This window comes from Pinus tabuliformis, chromosome 9, assembly GCF_031772625.1.
Source record: "Pinus tabuliformis cultivar Carrire ecotype Pingquan chromosome 9, CPIR1, whole genome shotgun sequence".
Classification (NCBI taxonomy): Eukaryota; Viridiplantae; Streptophyta; class Pinopsida; order Pinales; family Pinaceae; genus Pinus; species Pinus tabuliformis.
This window is the reverse complement of record NC_142307.1, coordinates 867,771,613-867,794,630: the sequence shown is the minus strand read 5'-3', so window position 1 is coordinate 867,794,630 and position 23,018 is coordinate 867,771,613. Positions and strand designations below refer to the sequence as shown.

The window sequence follows — 23,018 nt, the reverse complement described above, 5'->3', positions numbered from 1 at the left end:
TATTAATATTTACTTTATTATAAAATCCTAATCTAACAATAAAATAACTTACTAAATAAGGAATTAAAACAATTTCTTAATAAAAATATTTATATTAATTACTAAAATTATATATTTTGTTTTATTTTATTTTTTATTTATATTTTTATTCTAATCAATAAAATTCTTAATATTAATAACTCTTGAAAAATTAAGTATAATAGAAATTGATATATCTTTAAAGTTTTCACAAAATTTGAATGAATAACCTAATACATACACTATACTTAACATTAACCAACTAGCTTGTGGAATATATATATATTTTAATTAAAAACTAAAGATATTTCAGCTTTAATTTAAAATTCAATAAAATAATAAAAAAATAAAAGTTTTTATTCTAAAAATCCAATAAAATTCCCATTAATTTTGATTTCCACTAATATCACACATAAATATCTCATTAGTACGTAAAAATTTCATTAATTTTGATTTTGCCAGAAAAGGGTGTGTGTAGATCGGTTTACTGTCAAACTAATATTTGAATTTAAACGTGAATTCAACATCTCTGTACTCAAAATCCGATACAAAATATCTATTCCATCTTCGCAACAACTTCACTGTTACGCATTTTTCGAACTTCCTCGAGCTGCTGGACACTATTTCTCCAATCCGACTCTCTAATTTGGAGCCGTCCGAGAGTCTCATATTGTTGCCTTTCTATTGCCTTGTGCCGCTCCAACTGGGCGCGCAATTCCGCGTTCTCCTGCCGCAACTTTTGCAGTTCTGGAGATTCAACGAAAACCCTCTGTGGATTTATGGGGTTGCTAGGGTTAGGGTTCCGAGGGTTAGGGTTTCGATTATCACCATCAACTGTCCTGTCATCAAACTCCAAAGATCGGGGCCTTTTTTTGGGCAAAACTGGCTCGGCGGCAGCTTCCTCGTCAATTTGATCTTCTGCAACTGCTGCGTTTGATGATTTGGAAGAGCGAAGTTGATACCCTATTAAATGGCAATTCTGTTTCCAGAAATCTAGCTGCATCTCCTTCAGTTTATTTTCCAGGCGCGCGAAAACATCTGTTCTCTCGAAATCCTGTTTATCGTGAGTCGGCTGTATGTAATTGACTTCAAGAACGCCGACTATGCCTTTGCCTCTGCTGCTGCTTTCTTGAAGTACTCTCCAAAAGGGCAAAATTAGGCGATTCTTGTGATAAATATTGAAGCCATGGACGTTAAGCTGGCGCGCGTTCTCAATAAACCCTAGGGTTGTGCTCACGCAAACCTTCTGCGCAGCTTTTGCGGGTTTGTAAGTCACAATTTTGGAAATCTGCAGGGATTCTGCGATTCTGTAGGGTTTGACAGGCTGCCCCCTGAGAATTATCTCGAAATTGTTGGGCAAAGCGTTGAGGTATAGAATGGAGGCGTAGGCGCGCAGGGAGAATTTGTATAGATGCGAGATGTGGGATTCCATCAAATCTTGATTTTTGTACTGTTGGACACTGGGGCGCTTGAGCTGTATGTCGCGGGCGTCGGTGTCGAAGTCGAGCTCCGGGACGTCGCTGTCGTTGTACAAGTTATAGAGCACGATCTTGGTTCCGTGAGTACCGATGTCCTCGAATTGCTTGAGAAGGAGGTCCAGTGTCGAAAAGGGTGACCACTGGAGAATAACGTTGAGTTTTCGGTTCCAAGCATCGAGGGCCGTGCTGGAGCGATTGGTGACGAAGGGCTTGGCTTGTCCGGTGGAGGAGATCTCGAAGTCTAAAACTGGGGCCACGATGTTGGTTCGTTGCGTTTTGATTAAAAATGTCTGTGAGAGCAACGCTACGCTGAGCTTGGGGAGCGAGCCGTAGGGCGGGAGAGTGCGAGTGAAAACAATGGCGTCCGTAGCCAACCGCATTGTGGATGTCTTGAAACCGTTGCCGTAGCGCCCCACCGAGTTTGCCGCGTCTTTGGAGGAGAAGCCGAGACCCACGCAACGGCGCAGGCCGGCGGGGTCCATTCCGCCCCCGTTGTCTTGGATGAGCAACGCGGGGGCGTTGTCCCGCGGGTTCGTTATTCTGTCCACGACCACGTGAGAGGCCCCGTTTGGGATCTCGTCCACTGCGTTGTCGATCAGCTCCGCTATTGCTCCGAATGCCCATTTGTGGGACGTTGCGTTTGAGTGGAGGAACTTGGTGTTTGCCAATGGCCGGGGTATGCCCCGCAATTTTTTCTCGTCTGTAAAGCTCACCTTCTTCTCAGCAACAACTGCTTGTGATGATCTCCAGAACTGCGTAGACTGCGTTGCAGTTTGATCTCCATCGTTGCCATCCAATTCCATGATTTCATTTTCTGCGTTCCCGGGACTTTTAACTGATTCCCCGCTGTGTTTCTCACTGATCGCGTGATGAGCCATTGTTGGGTTGTTGTTTGTTTTCAACGAACTCCCAAATTCCAGAAAACCCAATACTTGCATTCATGGAAAACCAAAAACTTGCATTCAAATATTTTGAATTGATAAAAAGTATATGGCAGGAATGGCGACGTTTCACGGTGGCCCTTCAGTGTCGATTGGTGAGATTCACACCGATCTATCTTTGCGTGCACCTCCGGCGCTCCAGATAATGAGAAGTTCCGATTCTTCGTCAACTTTTTTTTGCAGGAATTGAATGTCTGATTTGTGAATCATGTATAATCAACCCAATCAAAGAATTACATCATGAAACTTTGTTTCAATACATCTATATTTATATCATTCCATCCCATGAAGCCTAGGATAATTAGTTTGTGTGGGTTAGCTTATTGGTTGAAATTTTGAAATTTTATGGAAAGAGAGGGGCCGACCATAAGATTTTTTTTAAAGAGAAATTGGTGAATAATTAGTTTGTTTGGGACTTAGTTTCCACTAGTTCAAATTCCATGGGAGAGGTTAAAAATAAGAATCTGTTGGGAAATTAAATTATGCCAAGAGGCATCCAAGTTTAACTAAACTTTACATAATTTTAATAATAGAATTCCATATTTCTTAAAATAAAATATTTATATCATCTCAAAGAATAATATATATTTCTAATAATAGAAGCAATGTAAAGAAATCCATCATAACCTTTTTTGTCTTTCCTACTTAATATTAATTTCTTTTATTTTTAGAAAATTCTTAGTTTATTAAAAATAATGGTACAGTCCAGTATATGAGGAAGATGTTGTCACGTAACCTAACGTTACATTAAAAAACATTTAAAAAATATGAGGGAGATTTTGTCAAAGTAACTTTATATTAAAAAAAATATGAGGGGATATATGAGGAAGATAAATATGAGGGAGATTTTGTCAAAGTAACTTTATATTAAAAAAATTATGAGGGGATATGAGGAAGATGTTGTCACGTAACGTAACGTTACATTAAAAAATATTAAAAAAATATGAGGGAGATACGTTACATTTAAAAAAATATTAAAAAAAATATGAGAGAGATGTTGTCAAAATAACTTTACATTAAAAAAAAATATTAAAAAACATATGAGGGAGATGTTGTCACGTAACGTTACATTAAAAAAAATATATGTGTTCGCTAATTGCTCCGAGAGGCACTCTACAACCCAGTATATGAGGAAGATGTTGTAACGTTACATTAACAAAATATGAGGGAGATACGTTACATTAAAAAAAAATATTAAAAAAATATGAGGAAGATGTTGTGATGTGGTCAAAGTAACGTTACATTAAAAAAAATATGTGTCGGCTAATATATATTGTATATGCGGAATATATGTGTAATTTTACTATATATGTGTCAGCTAATATATATTGTATATGCTGAAGATATGTGTAATGTTACTTTAAAAAAAAAGACCATTAATTAATTAAATAAAAAATGTGTCTGCTAATATTAACAAGCTTAAATTCAATATAATAGAAGGTGCTCAATAAAATTAGTAGGAGCGAGGGGAAATATTGAGTAAAATGTAATATTTAGGGTCCGTGTGACCTGAAATATTAGGTAAAATTTAATAATATTACATTTTAATTAGTATTTCTCCCCACCCCTTGCGGCTATTTATTAGGTGGGGGTGGTTATAAATATTTGGTAACATATAATATTGTAATATTATATTTTATGTAATCAATATATTAGTTACAAATAGGATATAAAAACTTAATATTTACAATATGACAAGATTTTTAGTCATGAATATTTACCATGGATATTATTAACTTCTAAGTAGGTTTTTTTACAATACCATGGACCAATATCCACAAGAGAAAGATAGAGAAGGAGAGGAGGGAAGAAAATTATAATACTATGGGCCATCTAGACTTTTGATTATTATGTTATGGATCTAGGCTTTTAATTGTTACAATAAAAATGGGCCAAATACCATGGCTTATCAATACCACATGCAAAAAAACAATAACTTATTTCAAAATAGAAATATTTTATTTTAATTTAATTTTATAACATTTTTTAATTAAATCTAAGAGCAAAAAGGTTATAATTACTCTTGAGGTATATATAAACCCTTCATCCTCATGACTACTAACAATATTTTCACAGAGATTAAATGGAGGTTTTAATAAATTAAAAATGAGAATACTTTAATATATGCATATGTGAAATGTATATAATATAAATAATATTATAAAGAACTAGGATAGATGCATCTTAACCAAGGATCCAAGCGATCATAAAGCAAAGTGATTAACAATGATAGAGGAAAGATAGTGTGTGATTCTTTTAATTTTTTTATTATTGTATTTTATTTAACATGATTGATCCAAAATATAGGTTTAATATTTTACAACCAATTATGTTTTTTATTAATTTATATACTTTCTTAAATACAATACAATGGGATCATATTTAAGAAAGAGAGTGAGATGGAAGGGGGAATAGAGTGTGGGAGAGAGACATAGAGGTGAGAGACACAGTGAGAGAGAGAAAGGAAGAGAGAGAGGAGGGGGAGAGAGGGAGGGAGAGAGATGGATTTGGAGGGGGGAAGAGAGGGAGTGACAAGGGAGAGATGAAGATGGAATGAGGGAGAGAGGAGACGAGGGAAGAGAGAGAAAAGGAGAGGATAAATATAGGGAAAGAAGGGGAAGAGAGAGATAGGGAGACATAGATATGGAGGGGGGAGAGAGGAGGAGAGAAGGAGAGAGGGAGGGAGATAGTGACAGAGTTGGAGGGTGTACAGAGAGTGTGTGTATGATGGGGGGAGAGATGGGGGGAGAGATGGAGGGAGGTGGGAGAGAAGGGGAGAGAGAAGAAGGAAAAAGGGAGAGGATTTGAGAGAGAGATGGAGTTGGAAGGGGAAGAAAGACATAGAGAGAGAAAGGTGGAGAGGAAGTGACAAGGGAGAGAGAGAGAAGGAAGAGAGAGAGGGAGAGGAAGAGGGAGGGAGAGAGAGATAGATAGATAGATATGGAGAGAGTGTGTGTATGTTTTGTGGGTGAGAAGGAGAGACAAGGGGAGATAGAGATATAGATGGGGCGAGGGACAGGGTAGAAGAGAGAAGCAAAGAGAGGGAAGGAGGAACAGGGATAGATGGGAGATAGGGGGGTAGAGAGAGAGATAGAGAGAGAGAGAGAGAGAGAAGGGGAAGAGATAGAGAGGGAAAGGAAGAGGGAGAGATAGATATATAGATAGATAGATAGATATGGGGAGAGAGAGAGAGGGCATGACATATGTTTAGGGGGTTGAGATAGAGAGACAAATAAGGAGAGATGGAGGGAGGTATAAATATAAATAGTAGGGGGAGAGAGGAAAGAAGAGAAAGATAGAGAAAGTTAGGGAGAGGCAGATAGAATGAGACACGGGAGAAGGAGGGCAAGGGAGAGAAGGAGAGGGGGAGAGAGGTAGACACATAAGGGAAGGTGGAGAGAGAGGGAAGAAGAAAGAGTTTCACATAGACAAATACATACATAGAAGTTAGATCTAGAAAGTCATGAATATTTAAGATTTTCAATGTAGTTGTTGATTTCTAATCCTATTTGATCACATGCACTATATGCATTGATTTTAGTGTAGATGTCTATTTATAATTATATTTAATACCTTATACTAGATGCATTGATTTCAGTGTCGATGTTGATTTATACTCCTATTTGATTTCTTGCAAATGATGCATTGGTTTTAGTGTAGATGTTGATTTCTAATCCTATTTTATCGCTTGCACTAGATGCATTGATTTCACTTTAGATGTCAATTTCTAATCATATTTAATACCTTACACTATATGCATTGATTTAAACCTAGATGTTGATTTCTACTCATATTTGATTGCTTGCATTCGATGCATTGGTTTCATTGTAGATATTGATTTCTAATCCTATTTGATTGCTTGCACTAGATGCATTGATTTCAGTATAGATGTTGATTTCTAATTCTATTTGATTGTTTGCACTAGATGCATTAACTTTAGTGTAGATGTTAATTTCTAATTTGATGCAACAAGATGTGTGATGTACATTAATTTCAAAGTAATTAGATTAATAGTGTGCATTGATTTTAGTGTAAGCACGTCTCTACCTCCTCCATCTATATCTCTATCTCCCATTGTCTCTCCTTCTTTTTCTATATATCACAACCCCTAAACATACACACACTCTCTCATTCTATCTATCTCTCTCTCCTTCCCTTCCTTCCTTTCCCCTCCCTCTCTCTCTCTTCCCCTTCTCTCTCTCTAACATTTCTCTCTCCATATCTATATCTCTTCCTCCCTCCCTGTCTTTGCCTCTCTCTTCTTCCTTCTCCGTGCCCCCCCTCCCCCCCCACTCCTTGTCTATATCTCTATCTCTCCATATCTCTCCTTCTCACCGCAAAAAACATACACACTCTCTCTCAGTGTAAGCACATAAAAATTATTCAACCATAAATACAATACTTGAATTTTCATCCTAAATAAAATGTTTGCTTACCCCAAATGTTTGCTTCTTGAAAGTATAAACTATTTATAATTGGGTACATTCTTATTATTCCCATTTTCTATCATTCAAAATTGTTAATTACTTTCCATTCAAACACGGTAATAGAAAATAAATACCATTGAAAATTATTTGGTGTTTAACACTCCATAAGCCACAATGATTGAATTTCGAGAAAACTATTATTAATATTGGAGAGGAACAAAGACAAGGTATGTTGTTTACTATAGTAGCTCGAGTTAAATATTTGAATGGTCTATGATTCCAACTACTCTTTTCATATGATCAATATGAGAAAATGGAAAAACTGATAGGCGTGACAATAGGAACAGTAGAAGAAAATAGTTTCAGATTGATTGCAATGAAGATTGTTTGTAATTGACTATATTCTTAGTATTCACATTGTCTATCTATCAAAATTGTTACATTGACGCTTTGCACTCAAAATTTGTATTTCATCATTTTTCATCATTCAAGTTACTAACAGTCTCTCTCATCTCAACACACTGAGATAACTAAGAAAATGTTAAATGAAATTGACCAAACTAATATTAGACATATTTAGCATATTTAAAATGATCAAAATAATTAGATGTTCAACAAATTTTGTATGACTGCACACGACTGAAACCAACCTAGATCCATCTTAACATCGGATCTATCAAGTGTCAAGAGGGATCAAATCTCTCGAGGTGCAAACCTTTCCTCAAGTTTTGCACTCAAAACATAGGTTTGCACCTCGAGAGATTTGATCCATCTTGCCGCTTGATAGATCTGGTGTTAAGATGGATCTAGGCTGGTATATATTTAAATGGATGGCTAGATTTTAACCTCAATCTAATTAAATTAGAATTAAAAAGTTATTAGTAATATGATCTTATTATTAAAATTAATTGCTATATATTAATTTGGGTTATTTTTACAGTGTGGAAACAAATTATTGGTGCTTATTTGTTTATATCAACCACTTTTAATAAAGTTAGTCTATCTATATTTCCCATTTTTGTGGTTGTACTAGTTGAAACTCCAAGTTTGCACGGAAGATTAGTATACTGTGGCTGGCTATGGTTAACTATGATTGTATATGATCTAGTTATGGTTTACAAAGACTTATTTTTATGAAAATATGGTTGACCATGGGTGATCATGGTTTAATATGGTTGACCATGACTATTCATGTTTAACTATAATTGACTATAATGGATAATGGTTCACTAATTTTTTACCATGTTGACTTTATTTTTCCATGGTTGGCCACGTTTAACTGTAGTTTAGGATGATAGATCATGGTTGACTATGGTTGAGCATGGTTGACTATGGTTGATCATGATTAACCATGTGTACTAGGGTTGACCATAATGTTTATGGTTGATAATGGATGACCATTTTTACCATGTTGCTCATAGTTGGCCATGGGTGACCATGGATGTCCATGGTTGACCATGTTCACTATGGTTGACCATGTTGACTTTGGGTCACCATGTTGACCATGAATTTACTTGGTTGACCATGCTTGACCTAGTTTATCATACTAACAATGGTTGACCATGTTGACTACGGTTGACCACAGTTACCCATTTTGTTTATGTTAAACTATAGCTAATTGTGAATAACCATGTTTAATGATGATGCACATAGTTGACCATGGTTGTCCATGGTCGATCATGATAAATTGTGTTAAATATGGCTAACCATGTTCGACCATGTTATCTTTGGTAGACCATGTTTAACAATGTTTGAACATGTATACCCATTGTTAGCAATGCTTCCTATGGTTGAGTATGGTTGTAAACAATTACCCGTGGTTGATAATGGGTGATTATGGTTGACTAAGGTTAGTTATGTTTGATTATGGTTGATTCTAGGTGCTTATGGTTGACGTGGTTGACTATGATGGAACATGGTTGACCATGCTTGATTATAGTTGAACATGATTCACCATGGGTTGACCTAGTTTACCATGCTCACAATAATTAACCATGTGGACTATGGTTGACCATGGTTACCATGATTGTCCATATTGTTTGTGTTTAACTATGGTTAACCATGAATAATCATGTTTAATAACATGCTATGCATAATTGACAATAGTTGACCATGATCAATCGTGTTAAGCATGGTTGGCCATGTTTGACCAAGTTGTCTTTTATAGACCATGTTTAACAAAGTTTGAAGATGTATAACCATGGTTGAAAATGTTGAACCATAGTTCATAGTATTTTCCATGGTTGAGTATGGTTGTAAACAATTACCCATGGTTAACTATCACTCACAATGTGTGACCATGGTTAATCATGGTTAGATATTTTTTATTATGGTTGATTGTGGGTACCTATGGTTGATCATGGTTGACTATGGTCAATCATGCTTAACCGTGATTGACTATGGTTGAACATAATTGATGTTGGTTTGACCATGGTTGACCATGATCACCCACGAAAAGATATAGTTACTTAATGGAAGGTGGAGAGAGAGGGAAGAAGAAAGAGTCTCATGAGACAAATACATGCATAGAAGTTAGATCTAGAAAGTCATGAATATTTAAGATTTTCAATGTAGTTGTTGATTTCTAATCCTATTTGATCACATGCACTATATGTCTTGATTTCAGTGTAGATGTCGATTTATAATTCTATTTAATACCTTACACTAGATGCATCGATTTCAGTGTCGATGTTGATTTCTACTCCTATTTGATTGCTTGCACAGGATACATTGGTTTTAGTGTAGATATTGATTTCTAATCCTATTTTATATCTTGCACTAGATGCATTGATTTCAATTTAGATGTTGATTTCTAATCATATTTAATACTTTACACTAGATGCATTGATTTCAACATAGATGTTGATTTCTACTCATATTTGATTGCTTGCATTAGATGCATTGGTTTCAGTGTAGATATTGATTTCTAATCCTATTTGATTGTTTGCACTAAATGAATTGATTTCACTATATATGTTGATTTTTAATTCTATTTGATAGTTTGCACTAGATGCATTGACTTTAGTGTAGATGTTAATTTCTAATTTGATGCAACAATATGTATGATGTACATTAATTTCAAAGTAATTAGATTAATAGTGTGCATTGATTTTAGTGTGAGCACATCTCTACCTCCTCTATGTATATCTCTATATACCATTGTCTCTCCTTATTTATCTATATATCTCAGCCCCTAAACATACACACTCTCTCTCCATATCTATCTATCTCTCTCTCCCTCCCTTACTTTCCCCTCCCTCTCTCTCTTCCCCTTCTCTTTCTCTCTAACATTTCTCTCTCCATATCTATATCTCTTCCTCCCTCCCTGTCTTTTCCTCTCTCTTCTTCCTTCTTCTCTCCCCCCCCACCCCCCCCCCCCCCCCCCCCCCCCCCCCCCCCCCCCCAAATCTATATCTCTATCTCCACTTGTCTCTCCTTCTCACCCCAAAAACATACACTCTCTCTCAGTGTAAGCACATAAAAATTATTCAACCATAAATAGAATACTTGAATTTTCATCCTAAATAAAATGTTTGCTTACCCCAAATGTTTGCTTCTTGAAACTATAAACTATTTATAATTGGGTACATTTTTATTATTCCCATTTTCCATCATTCAACATTGTTAATTACTTTTCATTCAAATGCGGTAATAGAAAATAAATACCATTGAAAATTATTTTGGGTTTAACACTCCATAAGTCACAATGATTGAATTTCCAGAAAACTACTATTAATATTTGAGATGAACAAAGACAAGATCTATTGTTTACTATAATAGCTCGAGTTAAATATTTGAATGGTCTATAATTCCAACTAATATTTTCATATGATCAATATGAGAAAATGGAAAAATAAATAGGTGTGACAATAGGAACAGTAGAAGAAAATAGTTTTAGATTGATTGCAATGAAGATTGTTTGTAATTGGCTATATTCTTAGTATTCACATTTTCTATCTATCAAAATTGTTACATTGACGCTTTGCACTCAAAATTTTTATTTCATCATCTTTCATCATTCAAGTTACTAACAGTCTCTCTCATCTCAACAAACTGAGGTAACTAAGAAAATTTTAAATTAAATTGACCAAACTAATCTAGACATATTTAACATATTTAAAGTGATCAAAATAATTAGATGTTCAGCAAATTTTGCATGACCACACATGACTCAAACCGGCCTAGATCCATCTTAACACTGGATCTATTAAGCGTCGAGAGGGATCAAATTTCTCGAGATGCAAACCTTTCCTTAAGTTTTGCACTCAAAAAATAGGTTTGCACCTTGAGATATTTGATCCCTCTCGGCGCTTGATAGATCCAGTGTTAAGATGGATCTAGGCTGGTATATATTTAAATGGATGGCTAGATTTTAACCTCAATCTAATTAAATTAGAATTAAAAAGTTATTAGTAGTATGATCTTATTATTAAAATAAATTGATATATATTAATTTGGGTTATTTTTATAGTGTAGAAACAAATTAATGGTGCTTATTTGTTTATATCAACCACTTTTAATGAAGTTAGTCTATCTATATTAACCATTTTTTGTGGTTGTACTAGTTGAAACTCCAAGTTTGCACGAAGGATTAGTATACCATGGTTGGCTATGGTTAACTATGATTGTATATGATCTAATTATGGCTTATAAAGACTTATTTTTATGAAAATAGGTTGACCATGGGTGATCATGGTTGACTATGGTTTAATATGGTTTACCATGACTATTCATGTTTAACTATAATTGACTATAATGGACAATGGTTCACTAATTTTTGACCATGTTGACTTTAGTTTTCCATGGTTGACCACGTTTAACTGTAGTTTAGGATGATAGATCATGGTTGACCATGGTTGAGCATGGTTGACTATGGTTGATCACGGTTAACCATGTGTACTAGGTTGACCATAATGTTTATGGTTGACTATGGTTGATAATGGATGGCCATTTTGACCATGTTGCTCATAGTTGGCCATGGGTGACCATGGATGTCCATGGTTGACCATGATCACTATGGTTGACCATGGAAGCCATGTTAAACATGGTTGACCATGTTGACTTTGGGTCACCATGTTGACCATGGATTTACTTGGTTGACCATGCTTGATTATAGTTGACCATGTTTGACCTAATTTATCATACTAACAATGGTTGACCATGTTGACTATGGTTGACCATGGTTACCCATATTGTTTATGTTAAACTATAGCTAATCATGAATAACCATGTTTAATGATGATGCACATAGTTGACCATGGTTGTCCATGGTCGAGCATGGTAAATTGTGTTAAATATGGCTAACCATGTTCGACCATGTTATCTTTGGTATACCATGTTTAACAATGTTCGAACATGTATACCCATTGTTAGCAATGCTTCCTATGGTTGAGTATGGTTGTAAACAATTACCCGTGGTTGATAATGGGTGATTATGGTTGACCAAGGTTAGTTATGCTTGATTATGGTTTATTATGGGTGCAAATTGTTGACCGTGGTTGACTATGATGGAACATGATTAACCATGCTTGATTATAGTTGAACATGATTCACCACAGTTTAACCTAGTTTACCATGCTCACAATAATTAACCATGTTGACTATGGTTGACCATGGTTACCATGATTGTCCATATTGTTTGTGTTTAACTATGGTTAACCATGAATAACCATGTTTAATAGCATGCTATGCATAGTTGACCATGATCAATTGTGTTAAGCATGGTTGGCCATGTTTGACCAAGTTGTCTTTTGTAGACCATGTTTAACAAAGTTTGAGGATGTATAACCATGGTTGAAAATGTTTAACCACGGTTCATAGTATTTTCCATGGTTGAGTATGGTTGCAAATAATTACCCATGGTTAACTATCACTGACAATGGGTGACCATGGTTAATCATGGTTAGCTATGTTTTACTATGGTTGATTGTGGGTACCTATGGTTGATCATGGTTGACTATGATCAACCATGCTTGACATGATTGACTATGGTTGAACATAATTGATGTTGGTTTGACCATGGTTGACCGTGATCACCCATGAAAGGATATAGTTACTTATGGTTGACCATGGTAAAAAAATGTTTGATAATGGTTTATATTGTTTCCAATGGTTGACTATGGGTGCATATGGCTAAATATGGGTGAAAATGATTAAATGTTACGTGGGGGGATGTTCATCAGATTTGTTATTAAACTATGTTTGTCACATTGCAACAACTGACAATGTTAAACACATTACCAATTACCCAAGCAACATTTCCCAACATCCAATATGATATTTCCAAGCAATATTGGGTTCAGTTTGTCACATTACATCATTAGGCAATATTCATCAAATTGTGATGTCAAACAATGTTCATCACATTGCCACATAATGCTTGTCACATTGCAATGTTGGGTAATGCTAATCAAATTGTAATGTCAAATAATACTCATCACATTTTTTAATGTTCATCACAATGCAACATTAGGGACTGTTTGACACATTGGAACATTAAGTAATGTTTATCACATTACATTGCTAAGTAATATTTGTCACAATATGACATCATAATGTTCATCATATGTGACACCAAGTAATGTTTCTAACATTACAATGTCTATTTTTATTTGTGATTTATATTTAACACATTGCAAAAAAAATTTGACCAAATTTTCTACTAAAATTCTCCTTAAAAATAAAAACTTCGAATTAAAATAATTTCATATAAACTAAAAAAATTCTTAATTTATTAAGTTGAAAATAAATTAAAATTTTACATTTGCATAAAATATTTCAACACATTCAAGGAGCTCAAGTTTTAGTCTTTCTTTTTATTTTATTGAAGCATAATTATTTTTATTTGTCTCAAACGAATAATATTTATTATAAGGTTTATTAGAACTAAAGATTTAGATTCAATATTTCCTTATTTATTATATTTATTATTTTACCCGCACATAATTTTACCTCTTTGATTTAAATCACTTTTAATATACTAATCATTAATATATATCTTTAATGTTTAAATATCAACCATATAAATATTTAAAATTTAATCAGATCAACACCACATGGCCACTTGAAAGGTATAAGGTTTTTTTAAGGAGTTTTCTTACATGTGGGAGAAACTTAAGATAATGCAAATTGGAAAAGTGAAAGTGCAAAAGTGATTATATGACCTGCAAGGAGAGTATTAATCAAAATGCAAGCTTAAGATAATATTCCATATTAATGGAATAGTGCTAAATTAATGGCATGCATGATGTTTATTTTAACGAGTGGAATCCAAAGTCGTAAGTCATTAAGTTTACAATTTTCCTTTTGGAAATAGTCATTTTTAAAATGTAGCAGTTTTAAAGAAAAAATTGGTGTCTAAGTATTAATGCGTTTTAGGTTGTAAGGAAAGTGTAATTTATGCCTTAGGTAATGAGTATAAATTATTTCTATCAAATTTGTAAATAAAAATTTGAGTATCTAATTTAATTTATGGAAGATGGTGAGAACTTTTTTAAATAAAAGTTCAATCAAAATTGCCTAATAAAAATGTTGAAGTTAAATCAAGTTGAAAAAATTTGTATTAAAGTAAAAATAGGGTTATGAATTTCTCATTAATATGAACTCATAAAAAAGAAGTCATCATTAATATAGAGTGCATGTTTAGTGGTACGCGACACCCAAGTGAAAAAAATTCAAAGTTAAATCAAGTCATGTCGCAAGAGTTTCAATTAAGTTTTCCAATCTAATTTTATAAGTATCTTGTTTGATGGAGACACCCCTTATTCAAGAAGTAATTTATGTAAGTATAGTGAAGAATTATGTAGGAAATATGACAAAAGAAGATGTAGAAGAGAGATGCAATAAGAAGAAGGCTTCATGAAAGAAGTAGATAGTAAGAAGTAGACTCCAAGCGAGAAAAAGATGATAGATAAAAGTGAAAGCATCCAAGTTTGTGTAGAAAAAAATGCTCCATAGCCTTTTTCCAGCGTTAAGGCTCAAGAGGAGATAACGCAGCCAACAAAGTTCTTCTTGCAATGGTACGAGTTTAGGTTGGTCCAAGATGGTGAAAATTAGGTGAAGGAAACTAGGGACTCCTACAAAGATCTCTTAGTATCACTATCTTAATGAAGGAATGTGGGGGCTCCCACAAATATCTCTTCTATCGTCATCTTGGTGAAGGAAGTTGGGGACTCCCACAAAGATCTCTTTGTATTGCCATATTGGTGAAGGAAGGTGGAGACTCTCACAAGGATCTCTTGGTATCGCCATCTTGGTGAAGGAAGGTGGGGACTCCCTGTTATACAAAATCTACGACCATGGATAGAAGTATCTTCCCTAGATCTAGTGGCATAGTCTAGAACAACAAAAATCAAAGACTATAAAGTTCTCCTTAGAGAAATTGGAGAATGGAAAGATGCTTACTTGTGATCTGTTGCAAGATCTTCTCTCCTCTTAGCTTGTAAGCTCCAACTGTAGCTCTGATTGTTATAATTAGAACCTGCACAAATAAACAACACAAGCCAAAGATCTATGACATCTATGTAGCATTATCCAATCACTCTATTCAATGGATCAACATAGCATTGAAATATATGAATGTAAACATAACATAACACATATAGGAAAATGGTATATTCTTTGTATTAATATGAAAGGGAGAGAGTTTACAACCAAAAGTGGAAGTTGATCTTGTGAAGATCTCCCCAAGTTGACTTTTCCTTCCTTGCCTCAATGTACACCTCAAAGTCTCCCTAATGCATGGGAATGATAACTCTCCTATGATAAAAGTAGCAGCATAAGGGTATGATTAGTCTCCAAAAGACAACCTCTAGCTTGTGGATGGTTGTAAATATTTAAGAGAGGATGGTAGTTTAGGAATTCTTATCCATTTATGAATTTAGGCTTGAGATCCACTCTTGATGGGAGGATGAGCTAAGGGGATAATAGGTGAAATCTCCAAGGTAGGATCAGATAGGATTCAAAGTTCTTACAAGGTAAATGGATGTAACAACTCCTATAGGCTTCTAGAAGAGGAAGTTTTGGTATTCCTTTTATTTTTCCTGAATTTATTGAATCAATGCACCCCCAACAACAGACAACTTGCTCTGATTAGAGCAGGAGTGGAGCTGAGCAACCTGTTGCTAAACGCAGGTCCTTAAAGAGCAAGGGTGCACTGGGCCTTAAAAACACTAGAATGAAGCATTGAAGGTTAGAAACTTAGGGATTTGGGAGAGTCATGCTTAGGGATTTGTGTAGGGATGATGACAAGGTGTTCATGGATGTTGATTGACCCAATTTGTAGGCATATTGACCAGATGTGACAAAATGGTCTATAATAGATTGTCCCCTAAAGTGAAAAGTCAGAAATGACAACCGATGACTAAAGTGCTTTACCTTGTGACAAGTTTGGATCAAGAACAACTTGTTAGATCATCATTTGTTACAATATATTTTCATCATGATATCTTTGTTGAGGGAGGCATACCCATGCTCAACACATAAGCTAACATTACATGTACAATGATCAAGAATACACATCCACTGATGACAAAGGGTGGAATGATGATTAGATGATTGTCTGTATGATCATAGCCATCATGATTTGAAAACTTGCATTAATCCTGAAATTGTAGCCTGAATGGATGAAACTAGATTTGGGGTCTTATATCTCATTCACTCGATCGTCCAACGTACAAGTCTAACCATGAGAATAAAGGAGTTGAAGTCAAACGTGGCAGACACCATCTGATTTCTGGTCAATGATGTAAGTCATTTAACAGATGTGAGATAAACCACTGATGTTGTTAATGGCTATCAAGGTACAACAATACATTCTGTATGCTGTGAATGAATGAGTTGAAGTCGAACACCACACATAATCTATCAGCCAAAGGCCAATGATGAAAAATTGTCGCTGAGAGCAAGGAAACTTTCCATTGATGTATGCAAGCCCCAAGGTACTTAAGGAAGAGTTTCTAAGTCAAATTCTTGGATAATGGGCTGATGTCAATAGGAAGTGACCCATCATAGGAGGGCCTTAATGTATCCCACATCAACGATAGGGAAAAAGTATCATGATTCAAGACATAATGAAATCAACGTGGAACTGGTTCAGGAACAGAAGACATGGAATGAAGGATTAAAAATATCATAGTAGATATCAACTGAATGAATTATCTTGAACACATCAACGACATTGAATGAAGTTGGCAACAATGACCCAAAACTGAAAATGAAGGCTCTAAAATGGTGTGATGCACAAAAGGACAAGAATATTTCCCAACCCAAGAAACATAGAGATGAAGTGGAAGAGTGTCGTGTTTAAGAATGACTAGCTGCCATAATAGGTAGAATATCTCGTTTTCCCAATTTCCCCAACCATTTCTAGCCAATACCTCTTTATTTTTTAACAAGCTTGAGGACGATAACATATGCTTGATCTATAAGTTCATCCTTCAGATGAATCCCTGCCAGTATGTTTAACGAACCCTGAGAAGGAGTGGTTTGGTCCAGTCATGTTCAACGAGTCCATCTAATGCAGCCTAAGCCACACATATACCTGCAGTATGCAAATAAAATTGCATGATCTACTATGTCTGAGGAATTTTAAAATTCCTTACTTGGTAAAACCTTCACAAGTCAAGGTTTAAGGCTCCTTCAATAAACTCTATGCGGAAACATTTCATTTAACTATCCCACAAGTTTCGACTTTGGGTTATTTTCACCTCCGGCACTTATCAACCATACCCTAGTCTTTAGACTTTGGTTAAAACTCAAACTTTAAACCATAATACATTAATCCCTCTTTTCTATTATAATTCCCATATAATAGAAATATTTCATAACCCACACTTAAACCTTACCTTTCTGCCATTCTTCAAACCTTTGCACGTATATCGATGCTCTCTTTAGCGCATTAAATCTCCACCGTTGATCTGTCTCACTCTATCCAATGGCTACTGTGTCGTCCGCTTGCCAACTAGCCCAGATGCTCGCCAGCATCGATATGACCCGTCCAATCGAATGGTTATCGAGCAGATTCTTGCACGACCAATATCAGGTCGAGAGCGCGCGAGAAAAGTGGTTTTCTCTTTCCATTGTGTGCTATGTGTCAACTGCTAAGGGTAATCGCGTGAAATTTTAGAATACCATTTACAACTTTTAGGGCGTGTGAGATACTGCTTACCGCCTACGAAGACCACGCCACTATTTAGCTAACACGTGGTTTTAATCTCTGCCATTCATCTTCTTGACTTTATTTTGTGCAACTTAATCTTAGCCGTCTATCTCACACAATCTCGTTCGTTGATCTGACTAATCCAACGGTTCCTGTGCACTATTACATTCTTTTGTTTCTTACTGTGTAATAGCCCATTCGCTTTCTACCGGTGTATTTTTTCTCACGTTAAGGTCTTCACTTGTTCTGATCTCAATCTCTACTTTGTTACTTCATTTCTTCACGCCTTTATGCTTCCTTCATAAATCCTTAGGTTTTAAGAAACCTTGTAGTTATACCTTCATTGTAACATTGAAGGTTTTCTCCAGTATTGTCTATGTGTAAACCCGTAACACTCTTCTCTGCACTTTTTCTCTGATTCTACACACCTGCAAACCTATGTTACACAGAATTACTCTAATCCACACACAATTTATAATTCCATTAATCAATACACACCACGCAACTCAAAAGTCAAATTCTTTGTCTTTATAAATAATTCTTTACATAATGAATCTCTCTCTCTAGCCTGATTTTCTAATCAGTGGCCTTTTCCTTTCCTGCCCATAGGCTTACACAAACCCTATCTAATATATGAACTCTAATTCTCACTCTAAATAACTAACTCTCTCTATGCCTTTTAGGCTTACATTTATACAAAAGGTTCTGTTAACCAATTCTAGTTCAGATCCTTAATCTTTTCAAGTAAATCCTGAATATCCTCTAAGTCCACTTTTGACTCAACTAATCTCTAAGGATCCTCTCTAGTTCCACAAACCATGAAACCAATTCCTAATCTAAGATTTAGAATTGATTTCCAAATCTCTTAATCCTCACTAATCACTCATCATCACTCATGTTCTCCTACATTCGAGAGCATTTACAAATATCCTCACAATATTTAATTAATTCCTTTTCTAAATTAATATCATTCAAAAACATTAAAATTACATTAATTTGATACATAGGAATCCAACTTCTATGAAAACACAAGATTCCCTAAGTTAACTAGAATATAATGAAATTGTTGAGCTGGATGTTCCTACATCACCATTGTTTTTTGATGTTTTAACGAGTCCAGCGAAGGTCTAACTTGACATCTTTTTCATATTTAGAGAGTTTGAAAAAGAGGCGAAAGAGAAAACTCAAAAGGTTCCTTTTCACATATAGTCTCTTGATTCCTAAAAGGTAGAAAATGATACTCAGGAGAATCTGTTAGCCATGTTCGACTAAGGTATTCCTTTTTTGTAAATAGTCTATCTCATACTAGAAAAGGGTTAAACTTATATTGAGTAGATTTATTTTCATTTAATTTAACGAGTTCGACAAGCCAAATTCTCAACAATATTTTCATGTTTAGGGAGTTTGAAAAGAGTTGAAATAGGACTCTAGGGGGTTCCTTTTTCGTAGATTTACTGAGCCCGAAGAAGCAATAAAAGTATGCTCCTTAATCAAAATGACCCATTTCAATTTAGGCATCATCAAATCTGTTAAAACAGCTTCCATCCTGCTCAAAGCACCACAAAAAGATTAAAAATACCTTTTTCATGATAAAACTTAGTCATATTTAGGTCAAAACACAAATAAATTAATAAGTTAATGATGAAAATTACCATAAAATAGACAAAAGGTAACTCATTTTTACCTATTCACATTTACCTCTTTGTGAGTGAGTTCTGAGTTTTTTCCCCCCAATCTTCTGTCGCTGATTGCAACCAAACCATTGGTTCAATTCAAATATTGTCACATCGAGATAGGAGCTATAACCTTTCTCTTTCTGTTCTTGGTTCCATTTTTTTATTTCATGCACATTTTCAAGGTTTTGAGGGCCCTAGGGATCTAATTGCTCACCCTAGGTGCAACACACCCCTAGAAGGTCGAAAGGTGTGTTGAAAAAGGGAAAAATATACTGTGGGCAATGCTACAATGCACTATCTACCCTTAGGAGGGTGCATTAGGCACAATTCCCAACTTTGTTTTGCTTCTTTTCCTCAAACGTTCTCTGGATTTTTGCATGAAAATCATCCTTCTGATCCTCCTTGTGATGTTGTAGTTGTCTATCGCAACAAAATGGCCTTGATATGGAGGGAAAGAGAACATGAAGAACAAGATTTGACTACAGCTAATGATCCTGCCACAATCCAGGCTTTAAATGATTGTGGACCCTTAAAATTCTTTGGCTTCCTCGTATGAGGGAGAAAATAGAATTATTGAGGTATCTTATCTGTGTACGGGATATTCAAGCACAATAATTGAGACTTGATGCACATACATTGGAAATATAGGTAGAAGATACATATTTCTTGATTGGTCTATCAAGGTGAGGTGCCCCCATCTCTTTGTCTGGTTCAAGGAGTGGTGGAGAGATAGTCAAATATTATGTCAGTGCACATTATCGACCAAGATCCCAACCAACTAAGGATGGAAAAATCAACATCAAGGATGTAGTCTGTTTGCCTTTAAGAACGATCATGTTCATTATTATTAGATTGACCGACAGTGCATCTCTTCATGTGGCGAATAAGTCACATATGCAGTATGCTCTAAAATGTCTAGAGCCAACAATATTCAACTAGAGTGAAGGGGTACTAGTAAACATGAAAGAGCAGCCGACTAAGGAAAAATATGTACAGTTAAATAATTTTGGCTATGGTTTGATTTTGATTTCTTGTTCTTTAGAATGGATTCCATTATTTAGGCCACAACACATTGCGCTTGAGCCCACAGATCTGAGAGTTCCATAGATGAAGATATGGGTGGATCTCATGTCTAGACATGAAGCTCCATCGTCGATGAATTTCACACTTGTCTTCTTCAGATGGATGTGCATGCATCTCATTATGATAGAAGACTATCCATACACAGGGATGAATTTCCATAGAGGCTCGGATCTTTTTCTACCTAATGGGGAGTGATGAGGTGCCATAGATAAAACATTTTGACCATTTTTGTACTTTTTAGCTTTTACTTTTTTTTGTGATTTTTGATGTATCTGAGACTAAACTACTGGTCTGTACACATGTAGATATTGGACCCATTCGACCAGTGGGATCTTCTTATCTTCATCGTGCAAGAGACCCACAACAGGAACCAATAAGAGTATGTGTTGTTGTAGCGGGACGAGAGGTACTACAGTATCTCAATGTGGCCGAGAACCTTGCAGAGGTTGAGCATCATATGGAGGAGTTGACCCATGGTGTAGCTGAGACGAGGGTCGACAAGCTCCCTTTGAGAATGCAGCAACACACTACCAGCATGCCTGGCCATATCAGTTGACTATGTGCAAGATGGCTTGCGTAGTGGCATGCTACCATGAGCACTATGATTAGTCTACTAGGAGGCTTATAGCCATATTTTGACTACATGTTTATTTTAGGCTGTGTGGCCACATATGTCTCGGGCACAATTTTTTGTAAAATCAAAATTTTGATATATATATATATATAACCATATTTAGTGTTTCTTATGGTTCTATTATTCCTTTCAATATATGTTATGTGTATTGAATTAATTTACATGTGTCGCAAATGTCTATCTAAAACATGATTAGCCAATGCATCTATCAATGTATTTATATTTCTAGAAATATGTTGATACTGGATGAAATCAAAATATCTTTCTAGAAGGTGAACCCTCATGAACATGTGAAACATAGTTGGACTTATAACCAAATAGACATTAGTCAATTGTAGTACTACAAGTTGTGAGTCAATTCTGATAACTATACGACGGATACCATGGAAAATAACATTAGACAACAATTTGATCATTGCGTTATACTGAACTATTTTATTAGTAGAGTGATTGATACAAATGCCTTGTAAACTCACTAAATCACCATTTAAAGCATATATAGCACAAGTTGTGGAAGAGAGGTTATGAGTACTACGACTAGCACCATCAGCATAACCAACGTATGGTTCGAGGGAATGCCGACATCTGCAAATAAAATGTAAACATGATTAACAAAAAAATAGGAAAAATTGAAGGGAGCACATTACAAACACACTCAATCACACTTATATACAGTATGTACACAGTGTACTATGCAAAAACTCAAGCATAATATTTCTTAAGGTACAACCCATTCCTAGGCTGCGCCAAGGGAACTCCATCAAAATCAACTAGTTCTTAGACCTCTTTAGAAAGAACACATTAGACAATATATGGACGCATCCACATTGGATCGAACTTCCCTGATCCTAATTTATCAGAATCTTCATTGTATAAAAAACAAGGTCTCTTTCCGAGAGGGCATGAAGCTTGACACTCTTTTCATATTGTGCCTTTAATATGTTTCTTATTGGCTTCATTATCCATTGCGACATCACGTCGAGTTTCATCTAAGCGTGTCAACTATAAAAGCCTAGGAATGGATTGTACCTTAAGAAATATAATGCTTGAGTTTTTGCGTAGTAATTCCTCTTCCATAGAAGTGGCAAGGAGGAGTTCGAGAACAAGTTTGAGGGATGGAATTTCACATTCAATTAGAAGGATTGCTTCCAAACCATAAACCGATTAGAATGATATGAAACCGGTAGAAATCCTAACAGAGGTTTGGTACACCCACAAGGTCACATAAAGAATAAGATTCCAGTCTGATTTATGGACCCTTATCATACGTTGAAGCATCCTTTTGAGAACTTTATTATTTGTCTCAACTTGCCCATTTTTATGAGGGTATTAGGGAGTATAACTTTCATGGGAAAGTCCTAGCTTGGAAGTCAGTTCGAACATCATGTGATTGCGGAAATTTTTTCCATGGTCTGAAGACTTTCTTAGCCTCCTCATGGGTGAGGCACCTTCGAAAAAATGTATCGATTCCATGGCAATAAAGTGTCACTGACTATAATATAATGTTTGGTTTGATATTGAATACATCATTGGCCAAAGCGAGAAGTATCATATCAGAAAGTCTAGGTCTAGAGATATATGATAATGTCTCTGTACCACAAGT

General features: G+C 35.4%; 1 pseudogene; it reads right to left on the bottom strand.

Moving 5' to 3' along the window:
• Positions 1-574: 574 nt before the first annotated feature.
• LOC149151535 (protein MICRORCHIDIA 1 pseudogene) lies at positions 575-2,374 on the bottom strand (annotated as a pseudogene).
• Between the last annotated feature and the right edge of the window lie 20,644 nt (positions 2,375-23,018).